This window comes from Vombatus ursinus, unplaced genomic scaffold (genome assembly GCF_900497805.2).
Source record: "Vombatus ursinus unplaced genomic scaffold, bare-nosed wombat genome assembly UNPS02014789.1, whole genome shotgun sequence".
Taxonomy (NCBI): domain Eukaryota; kingdom Metazoa; phylum Chordata; class Mammalia; order Diprotodontia; family Vombatidae; genus Vombatus; species Vombatus ursinus.
Genome location: NW_020954567.1, coordinates 10,084,597 through 10,096,375, shown reverse-complemented (window position 1 = coordinate 10,096,375; position 11,779 = coordinate 10,084,597).

The following is an 11,779-nucleotide window of genomic DNA, read 5'->3' as shown; positions in this document are numbered from 1 at the left end:
TTGGGGCAACCCTCCACTAACACTTTTTCCCTCTAAGCTTAGGGCCTCTCCTCCATTCCCTTTGCCCATCAGGTCTCTGTCTCATTTTTGCACAGCGTTGTCCTTGCTGTCACTGTTGAATATTAATCTCTGACCCAATGTCACCTGGCTTTCACTTGCCCTATTGCCAGTCCCTAGTAGGGTCTGCATTTCACTGAACCATAATAGCTTAGGAAGTAAATTTCTAATGGTGGACTTTCAGACAAGCCAGAGAGAACAATGTGTTGGCCTATGGTCCTGCCTGGTGCCCTTCAAATCATACCATTTAGGCATCCTCCCACTATGCTTACTTGTAAGGCCAATGTTGGGCCTTAGCCACTGAGATATTGAGGTTCCTCAGGAAGAATACTCTTGAAATCAAGGATATTTCATTCGTTATTTTCATAATAAATGCTGGCAGGAATCAGTGAATGAAAGGAATAGTGACTCAATATAACAAAAGAGTTTTGTAATGATTAGGGATAGGCCTAGGACTTGTGATTTCAGTAGGTTAGGGAACTCCCCAGTGAGGACACTCTCTCTATTAATGCAGGTTGGCCCCTCCTCTACAACTTAAAGTCTTAGAGAGTCACTCAGAACACAGAGAGGTTAAATAACTTGTCCTGGATCACTCAACCAGTATGTGTCAGAAGTAAGACTTGGGCCCAAGTTTTCCTGGCTTCAAGTTCATCTCTCTGTCCACTATCATACACTGCCTTTCATTGTGGATTCTATTGATATTGGGATTTCCATGATGAAGAAACCCCTCTACCAATTAACAGATTAGCAGGGTAATTAGCAAACTGCTCTGCCTAGAGCAGAGGTATCAAACATATGGTCCACAACACTTCAGAGTATGACTCAAACCAGATCAAAATATAATTGAGAAATATGTAACAAAATAAAGAAAAATACAGCAAAACCTAGATAATATTAATTTGTGGTTTTCTAAATCAATATGTGGCCCACATCAATCCTCATGTATGTATGGTTTAGTGATCCAGGTTTTATTTGAGTTTGACACTACTGCCCTACAGCATTGATAGGATAATTGACTTGTCTAAAGTCACACAGTCAGCAATGTGTCAGGAGGAGGACTTGCACCCAGCTCTGAGGCCAGATCTCTATACATTATGCCATGCTGCTTCTGGAACAATTAGAGCTATTCAAAATGGAATGGGGTACCCGGTGAGGTGGTAAACTCCTCATCGTTGGAAGGGTTCAGGTGCAGTCCAGAGGCTGTTGGATAGCAGAAGAGACTGGATTTGGAGTCATAGGTGTGTGGCCTGAATCCTGGCTTGTCAACTAACTTTGGACATTAGTTTTCTTGCTATATAATGAGGAAGTTGGATTAAATGATCTATAAGGTTCTTCTAGCTCTAAAAGCTGGATTATAGTAATGTCTCAGTAAACTTTTTATTTAGGCAGTAAAAAACCATTCAGAGAGAGACTATTTCAGTGACTTCAGAAAATTTCTTTTGTTCTATGTGGTTTACTGAATTACCCATAGTCATTGAGATGGAGCTTTTATTGGAGAGTTGAAAGTCAATTTGTCAGTAAGTGATTACTAAAAATGGGCAGCTATGTGGCACAGTGGATAGAGTGCTGGGCCCCAAATCAGGAAGATCTGAGTTGAAATCTGGCCTCAGAAATTTACTAATTGTGTGATCTGATCAAATCACTTAACCCTCTTTGCCTCAGTTTCCTCATCTGGAAGGGAGCTGGAGAAGGAAATGGTGAACCACTCCAGTATCTTCACCAAGAAGACCCCAAATGGGCTTATGAAGAGTTGGACACAACTGAAATGATTGAATAAGAACAACAATTACTAAAAACACATATAATTACCACCATTTTGGTTTAGATGGTTTGTGAATCTGTCCATTTGAGTTAATTCATTCAACAAGTATTTATAAGCACTTATTCTTTTCACAGCACTATAGTAGAGCTTGAGAGATTCAAATAGTATGAGATATGGTTTTTGTCTTCCACTGAATGAAAAATTCTAGTAGGATGAGGACTCTATAATCTTTTTTTTTTGCCCATTTGTTTCTCTGTTATTTTGTATTTCTCCAATATTTTAATATTTCTCATGACACTGTTGTGTGCACAAACAATCTCTTTGAATTGATGAAGACAAACTTTAGCTCCAGGCTAGGGCTAGCCCTGGCTAAGAAGCAATTTGTTTTTCCTTACTCCTATTTGGAAGGATTTCCACAGCTCCATCAGTAAGATAATTGAGATATTTAAGTAACAATTTAGGTGGAGAATAAATTCCCCAGTGGTATGTTGTAGGTTTTAGATAAGAGAAGTCCTGAGATTCAGTGTCACAAGAAGAGAAGTGTTTTCTCCATTACCAGACTTTGGGGATTCTATTTTCAACATCATTTTCAGGGCGGGCTATAGGCCAGAGATGCTCCTTACAGAATCGTGTCTCCTTTCTTGAATTGTCCTTCTTAGCTCCCTGATACAGCCTAATATGTCTCCCTGGCTGCTACCTGGTTTTTTAGCCAAGTAGATATTCCCTGGGAAGAAGCCTGTTTTCTTTGTTTTTCTTTCTACTCTTTCTTCTATTGCTTCCAATTAATTATGACTCTGGAAAAGCTCTGGAATGCTAATTCGTGCAAAAGTATTTATGAACAATAATATCTTTTTAAATATACATTTTATTGACATTTAAAAATTTCAATTACATTTACCACTGTATCCTACCCCTCCCAGAAAGCTATCTGTTATACTAAAGAATAAAGAAAGAGGCATTTTTAAGAAAAGTTCTTCAAAACTAATTAAAAAAAAGGTTTGGCATTATATGCAGTGTTTCACATCCATTGTTCCCTACCTTTGCAAAGAAGTAGGTAGAGGTATGGGCAGTTAAGTGGTATGGTGGGTAGAGTGCCCTGTACTTGGAATCAGGAAGGCTTATCTTCCTGAGTTCAAATCTGGCCTCAGATACTTGGTGAACCTGAACAAGTCACTTAACCCTGTTTGCCTCAGTTTCCTCATCTATAAAATGAGTTGGAGAAGGAAATGGCAAAACACTCCAGTAACTCTGTCAAGAAAAGCTGAAATCAGCTCATGAAGAGTTAGAAACAACCAAACAACAAAACAACGTTGGGTGGGTGGTGGGTGAGTGTCTTCTGTATCTCTTCCTTGGGATCATGCTTGGTATAATTTTGCAGCATTCAATTTCAATTACTTTATTTGATTATTTTCATGTCTGCATTTAAATTGTTGGAGTCATTATATAGATTTTCCTACTGGTTCTGCTTACTTCACTTTGCATCAGTTTATGTGTCTTCCTATGCTTCTCTGTATTCATCATGTTCAGTTTCTTACAGTACAGTAATATTATGTTCACATGCCACACTTCATTTAGTTATTCCCCAATTGATAGGCATCTACTTTGTTTCCATTTCTTTACTACCACAAGAAGTGTTGATACATATATTTGAACAATAATATCTTAATGTTATCTCCTCTCACAGGGGAATTTGAACATTTAAAAGTAACAATGTCAAACCAGGAGAATTAATAGGAAAGAGAGAATTTCAGACATCAATAAATCAGATTAGAAGCAGAGGAAAATTCCATTCGAGTGTGTTTGATGAATAGAACCTCACCAGAATGTTCTTCTGGTGCCTCATCATGGTATGAAGGCTACCAGTGAAGTACAAGCACTGTTTCCTTTGAAGCAACGATACACTGTGGCTGCTGTCCAATGTTCAACCTAGGTAAGTTTGGAAAAGCTCATCTCCAGAAGGTTAACCACCTGAGGATAGAGTTTTTTGGTCTTTGAAACTCATGAAGAACATCTATTAAAGCTTAGATAGTGATTACAGAGCTAGATCAGTAGAAGGAGTATACAGCAACAAGAGCTAACATTTACGTAGCCTTTTAAGATTTGCAAAGTGTTTTACATATATTATCCTTGTGACAACCTGGTGAGGTAGGTGCTATTATTGATCCCATTTTGCCGATGAAGAAGTGGGGGCAGATGAAGGTTAAGTGAGTTGTGTAGATCACAGAGAGCATAAGTGTCTGAGGGAGGATTTAAACTCATGTCTTTCTAATTTCATCCAATATCCTACCCACCATGCCATCATTCAGGTTAGAAGTACGAATATTTCTGATTCTTCTCTCTCCATTTGAGTTATTCCTCACTCTTTCTCTTTCTCAAGTCTCTTATGCCTTTCCTCTATTTATGATCTATCATTTTGTGTCAGTTTTTCAATTTTTTGATTTTCCTTTTCTTTTCTTTCAGTCTTATGGTTTGAGGTCTCAGAGATGCTAAGTTGCTGGGTCTTATATTCACTTAATTCATCTCTGTTTTTTTTTCCTACTTTTAAATTCATTCCCATTCTTCTTGGCTGGATTTTTAGTATTTAATATTAAAAAGTAGATTCCTCCTCCACTTAGCCCATTTTGGTAGATTTGTTTTTGTATTCTGCTAATATATTCCAAAAATATTTAAGATGTGCTATTTATTCCTTTATGTTTTACAAATTCCATATTTTCCAATTTTTTTCAAAATCCAAAGAGGCCTGTATATGTGTGAAATTTACTGGGGGGAGGGAAAGTTTGGGGGGAGAAGTGTTCATGTCTATTGGAATCTCTCATGTCTAGTCATCTTAGATCCAGAGAGTTTTAGGGTCTGCCTCTCTCCCTTGAAAGGTTCTGAAATTGAGGTAATGCTTGATTAGAGGTTAGGATAGTCACTCTCTCTCTCTCCCCAAGATTCCTCATACCCAGTACATTGGGCACTTGAGCTGGCCTTATAAGGGGAGAGAGGGATGATGGAGAAGTAAATGAATGTTTCTTAGGGAAAGTGACTCCTGAGTCAGGGTTTGAAAGAAGTCTTAGAGCAATTCTGCTATCAAATGAAAGATAACTAGTTAAGCTTTTTTTTTTTTTGTAATTCTTTTGTAGTTCCAAGAATAATTCTACATAGTTGGAAAACAGAAGGGATTGAGGATCTGCCAAGAAAAATGTTTCTCCAAATTAGACCAACTGTTTTTCTTAGTAGGCTTTATCTAACTTTGTCTTCTGATGTTGAACAAAGTCCAAATTTGACTTGAATTTCTGTGTGTGTTTGCGTATTAGTGAGTGAGCTAGTGAGTGAGTATGTTTGAGCACTTAAGTGAGAGAGAAGGAAAGATGGGCTCTGAGTAATTTTCCTCTTCTTCTGTGCCATATCAGTCATATCTATTCCAGTACTTTTGCCAAGAACACTCCAAATGGGGTCACAAAGAGTTGAACATAACTGAAATGACTCAACGTCAACAACAAAATGTGTATGTGTGTATACACACACACTCACACACATACACACATACATTTTATGCTTAGGAGTGAAAAAATCAGCTTCATAATGAAAAGACCAGGGGGGCATGTTTAAGATCAAATTTGGCACAGTAAATAGAGCACTGGTCCTTGAGTCAACAAGAAGACCTGAGTTCAAATCCTGCCTCAGACACTTACTTGCTGTGTGACCCTGGGGAAGTCACTTAACCCCATTGCTTCCAGACAAAACAAACAAAAAAACCCGCCAGGTTTGTCTGTAAAAGATCTGGGGGTCTTAATGCTCTGCAAGCTAAATTGGTCAACCTTTTGATATGACAAACAAAATAGCTAATGCTATTGTATGCTGTAGTGAGACAGACATGGCTTCCATGAAAAAAGAGGTGATAGTTCCATTAAATTCTGGAGTCTTGAGACTACATCTAGAGTATTGTGTTAGTTCTAAGTACCATTTTTTAAAAGAAAAAATACATGAACAGTATTTTACATGTATTACATATATATATATCTATTGCCTTTTGTTTTCCAGAATATCTCATTTTGATGTTTCCCACTCACATTCCTGAGCTACTCCAAAGAGGAATGGGCTCCCTCAGGAAGGAGTAGTTTACCCCTTATGAAACATTTTCGAGTAAAATCTGATTGATCACTTCATGACGGTGTAGTAGTCAGATTCCTTTTAAAGTATGGGTTACATTAAATGGCTACTGAGGCCATTTTCAATTCTGAAATTCATTGATGTTGACTAAATATGAATTGCCACTGAAGAAAAACCCACACTCTGCATTTAAATGTTTTCTCTTAAATGTGAATTCCGAGGGCAACGTGGTGTAATGGAAAGAAAACTGGATTAGGCTCAGATATCAGTTCTGAATCTAGATCTAATACATTGCCTGTGCAATATTGAGGAACTCAGTGTACTTCCTGTTCAATCAAGGCACTAGAATGTGTGATTTCAAAAGTCACTTCCAAACTCTAAACCCTCTAATTCTATGATTAAACATTCAGCAATTTTTTCACTTTAGGTGAAAACTCTGCCATACTCCACATTGAAAGTTTCTCTCTTGCATGAAATGTTATGATCAATAAAGAATGAGTTGTGGCTGATCTTTCAATATTCATTGTATTAAAATGATTTTATCTAATATGAATTCTCTGATGTACAGCAAGGTATCTAGTCTTTCTGAAGGCTCACCCACATTCATAACGTTTATAGGATTTCTCTCTAATATGAATTTTGTGATGTTTATTAAATTTCCCCTTTGACTGAAGGTTTTTCCACATTCATTACATTTATAGGATTTCTCTCCTGTATGATTTTTTTTTAATATTTGGTAAGGTTTTCTTTCTGGCTGAAGGTTTTCCCACATTCAATACACATTTGTGGTTTTAATCCAGTATGGATTCATTGATGTACAATAAAGCTTGAATTGGAGTTGAAGGCTTTTTCACATTTGTTACATTTATAGAGTTTCTTTCCAATATGAATTTTCTGATGTCCACTAATGTATCTATTCTGTCTTAAGGCTTCAACACATTCTTTACTATTCACTATACATCTTTTCTTTGATGATAATCACATTGCTTTGGAGTAGAATCCTTGCTTTTGTTCCTACTCTTCTGACAAAGGTGACCTGGAAAGGACTTTTTGGAACTTTTTTCTCAAACATCCATTGTGCATGGCCTCTTTCTAACCTGGAGATCACCTTTGGTTTGGAAATCTCAGGGAGTTCTTCTAGTTCTCCAGTATAATGTCTCTGTATAGATCTCTCTGAGCAGAATTCAAATGCTCCCATTCTGCCCTGGTGAAGTCCATACCATCTTTGAAGGTAATTGACAGCTGGCAGGCTGGGGCTGGTCAAGCTCCCTCAGGGAAGCTCCTTAAGGCCACCTTGCCCTCACCCTCAGCCTGGATCCATGCTGAAGCCTCCCTGGCCCATCCAATGCCTGCATCCTGGGGGACCTCCAGTCTCAATCTCTCATTCCCCTACATGCTCACCTCCTTTCAGCAAGAGGGCCTAGAGGGCAGCTGGGCAGGGCTGGGGCCTCTCTGGGAGAAGGCAAGCTCAGAGCAGGAGCTGGAGGGGCACCAGGGAAAATGCCTAAAACACAATTCTTATTTGTTCATATTTCCCCAACCATATTGTAAACTCCTTGACTTCAGAGATCAAAGATTCTATTCCTGTGACTCTTCCATCGCACCTTGGTTACGGTCAGGCACATAATAGACTCTCCATACTTGGGGATAAACTGACCAACTGAGTTAGCATTTAAATATTATGGATTTTATAAATACCATAGAGTTGTATATTCAATCATTCATTCATTCAGCAAATATGTATTAAGTTCCTATGCTTCATTAGGCTACTGGGACTGATTCAGAATGACAGAATCAAATTCAGTGTTGGAAGGCACTGTCTAGCAACTGTTTAATCTAACTCTAAAAAGTATTCCCACTACAACACACACACACACACATACACACACACACATATGCACACACACACACAGTGGTCATCCTAGGCTGAATCTAAGAATGGGAATAATAAGCTATTCTTCCTAGTGGGACAAGGCAGAAAAAATAACATTTAAAGAGACTTTTGATTTTTCATTTTTTAAATTACATTCTTTTTAATCAATAAAAATCAATTTCTGCTCTCTCCCTCACATTTTTTTCTTGGACAACCTGACCCATATTCCCTAGAACCCATGGTAAAAACCTAGATCTTAATATAGAATCATAGAGATTAAAGCTGGAAAGGATCTTAGAGATCATCATGTAGTCTAATCTCATTTTGTAGATGAGGAAAGAGAACAGGGTATCAAGTATATTCTTGAGAATTCAGGGATTGATCCTCCAACTTGTGGTTTATTCAGACCCTTTTGTTTCTCATCTTTCCTATCCTTTGCCTAAAGACTTCTAAAGAGATTGAGCCCATTAACTACTCAGTAGCCCTTTTCATTTATGGAATTTTTTCTTTCTGACATCAAGGCTAACTTTTTCTCTTTACAACATCCACTCATTGCTTCTGGTTCTACCTACTAGGATCAAACAAAAGAAGTCTGATCCTCTTTCTACAAGATAAACTTTAAGATATCTGAATACGGTTACCATGTTTGCTCCTGACCTTTCTTTTCTTTAGGCTAAATATCCCCATTCATCTGATCCCTATTGGATCTAAGTTCATTTGCCACTTTGGCTTCTTCTGTACCCCCTCCAGCTTACTAATGTCTTTCATATATTGTGACATCCAGCAGAGAACACAATATTCTAGTTATATTCTGACCAATGCAGAGCACAGGGGTCATGCCACACTAACCTTATTTCTTTCTTTGATGGGGTTACTAAAGTAGTAGACCAGGAGAAAACTGCAGATATAATTTAATCTAGATTTTGAGTAAAGTGTTCAATAAAGTAGCTCATATTATTCTTGTGGAAAATATGGCAAGATCACAGAGTCTGGAATTGCTTGGATGGCCAAAGTCAAAGAGCTTCAATTAATGATTCCTTTCACATTTTCACACGTTTTCTCCCCATTAGACTATGAACTCTTTGAGAACAGGAATTGTTATTTTTTTTCCCTTTGTAGTCTCATTGCTCATCACGGTGCCTAGAACTTAGTAAATGCTTAATAAATCCTTGTTGATGGATTGACTGATTCATGAATCTTTACTGTCTGAATAAATCATGTCAGTAGTAGGGCTGGCCAGTTTCAGAACCCCTTATGGCATGGCTTTCAGCAGCAGAGTAATCCCCTCTTAACAATCTTCTTCCTTATCCTAAAAATACCCTGCTGAGAAAATTCTGACTGAAACTCTATAAACTCCTTTATTTTTTGGGAGGGGTAGGGGTGGCATTTCAAGCACTTTGTTACTTGCTTAACCTTTCCAGTCATCTTACACTTGATTCTTCACAGGGGGTCCAACTACACTGACCTACTTGCATTTCTTTGAACACAATACTCCACTTCTAATCTCCATTCCTTTGTATTGGCTATAGCCCCTGCCAAGAGTGCAATACCTCCTCATTTCTGTCTCTTTGTTTGCCTAACTTTCTTCAAGACTAAGGGCAAATCCCACCTGCCACAGGAGGCCTTTTCCAATCCAACAGTGCCTTTCTCTCTCAGAATGCCTTCATCCTACTTTGGATCTATTTTGTATGTACCTAGATATCCCTCCCCTCATTAGAATGCAAATTCCTTGAGGTCAGTGACAGGAATTTTGCATTTCTTTGTAACCCTGGCACTTAGCACAGTGCCTAACACAGTTGTAAATTCTTATTGTCTATATGACCTCTAGTAGCCCAGCATCCAAACTGAATCCGTGAACTTTTAAATCAGGGTTCACCCATGAGGCAACTTCCAAGACTGGGGAAGTCCATCTGAGACTTTCTTCTTAGACCACATGTAAACATGTGTCCACTATTGCCATATGACTCCATAAATGCCCTGGTTATTGACATATCTTGAGCATGGAAATTCTACTCTAATATCCACTCCGTGAATAGAAAAGGAAAGAGAAAAGCAGAAGGTAACCAGGAACTTGAGATCCTAACAGATGACATGGTCAGCACATGTAGCCAGCCAAGTGTGTGTACCACAAACCACCATTAACTGCTCTTGTGGAGGAGGTAGAAGAGAAAAATCCCCTCTGCCCTTTGCTGTACTACAATCTGTAAGTCCTAGGAAGAGAGAACACATGAAAAAGCTGAGCTTGCTATATATCATGAAAGGGGAGATTCTTCCAAGGAGAGTCTGGCCTTTTTTTATCCCAGTTAGTCAAATATTAGGAACCAGCCCTAGTGTCTGAAACCCAATCAAAAGGGTGGTAATGGGCATCCTTTTAAGAAATGCTTGAGTGGAGTATGCAGTGGTATGAAATGAAAAAAAAGGAGAAATAATTTCCATTTGAGAGAGTCAAGACACACAGTGAGAGAAGAGGGCCAGGAAAAGAATTGGATTTTATGACTCCCAATAAAATGCTTAGGTTAGAATGAGAAGAGGATGTGTACTGATTCATCCTCTGGATTGAGAGTCAGAGGACCTATGTGATTTTAAGCAAAGCCCCCCAGTTTCTCTGGGACTCCATTGCCTCTTCTATAAAAAGGAGAGATGAACACTAAGGCTCTTTTCAGCTATAAATCCTATGATCTTGGAAACTTTTGGTATAGTATGTGGCTAATGATGTAGCTTTGGTGGTCAGCAAACTAGGGTGCAAATAAGTTGACATGACAACATTTAGGTTATTTGAGAGAAAATCTAGGTCCTCTCCTGGAGCACTGGTATCAGACACTTTGCCCACCCTGTCCTGGAGTCAGGAGAGCTTATGTGGAGGCAGAATTTTCCAGCAGTTATTTTCTAGGACAGTTTTGCAACTGTCTTGGTTGAAGGTCTTGAGGATGAATGCTTCATATCATTCTGCTGGAGGCAAGAGGACTTAGGATGACCCATTTCCTAACATTTTTAGACCTTGATTTATCAGTCTTCCAGCACCAGGTATTTATTCAAATCCCCCATGTCCTTCCTGGACTCTCCCACTCACCATTTGCTTATTTCCATATCTTGGTCAATGCAGAGTTGGCTCACTCCTCTTTGTGGGAGGGGGATCCCCCTAATTTCCTTCTTAGAAGAATCTATCAAAAACAGGATATGCTTCTATACTGCCATAGTCTTGTAACCTCTGAGGGCAGTGAGGGGCAGCTTCTAGTTATGCAGAGACACTGGAAAGCTGAGATGTCGAGAAGTATTCTTTCCTTTTCCTTTCTCATTTCCTTCAATTCCTTATTTTCTTTGTCCTATGACTACAGTTCTTTGGGTCTTAACCCTAAGCTTTTAAGAAATGCTTTAGTCTCTTGCTAAGCATTACCTTTCAAAGAAGACAGGATCATACAACTCAGAGGAAAAGTACCTTCAGGGTAGGTAAGGTATTAGTGATGTAACCATAGCCTGAAGAGTAATATGAAATAAGAGTGAATGGGTAGATTTAGTCATGCTAAGGAGGTAAGAAGATTTCAGTCTAAAATATAATCTGATTTCTCTCAGAAGAAAGTTTCAATGACCATCACTGATATTTCTCTTTTAGAGCATTTTACATACATTATTTCATTTGAACCTCACAACAAGAAATGTTGCTATGGGTATCACCTCTTTTTTATAGATGGGAAGACTGAGGCATAGAGATATTCAGTGCCTTGCCCAGATTCACATAGCTAGAAAGTTCTACTGGGAGGATTTGAACTTAGGTTTTCTTGAATCCAAGTGTAGCACACGACCTACTACATCATGTGCCTGTGTCATCATCGCCACTAGCAAAGAAAAGCATTCATAATATTAAGCAACTAATTGTACATGATGTTTATTCTAGGTACAACTAAAAATTCACTGTCTTGGCCTAGGTTCTGTCATTTAGAAATTTTCATTCCTCAAAATGGCTTTTGGCTTGATTTGAGCAAGTGATCACTAAA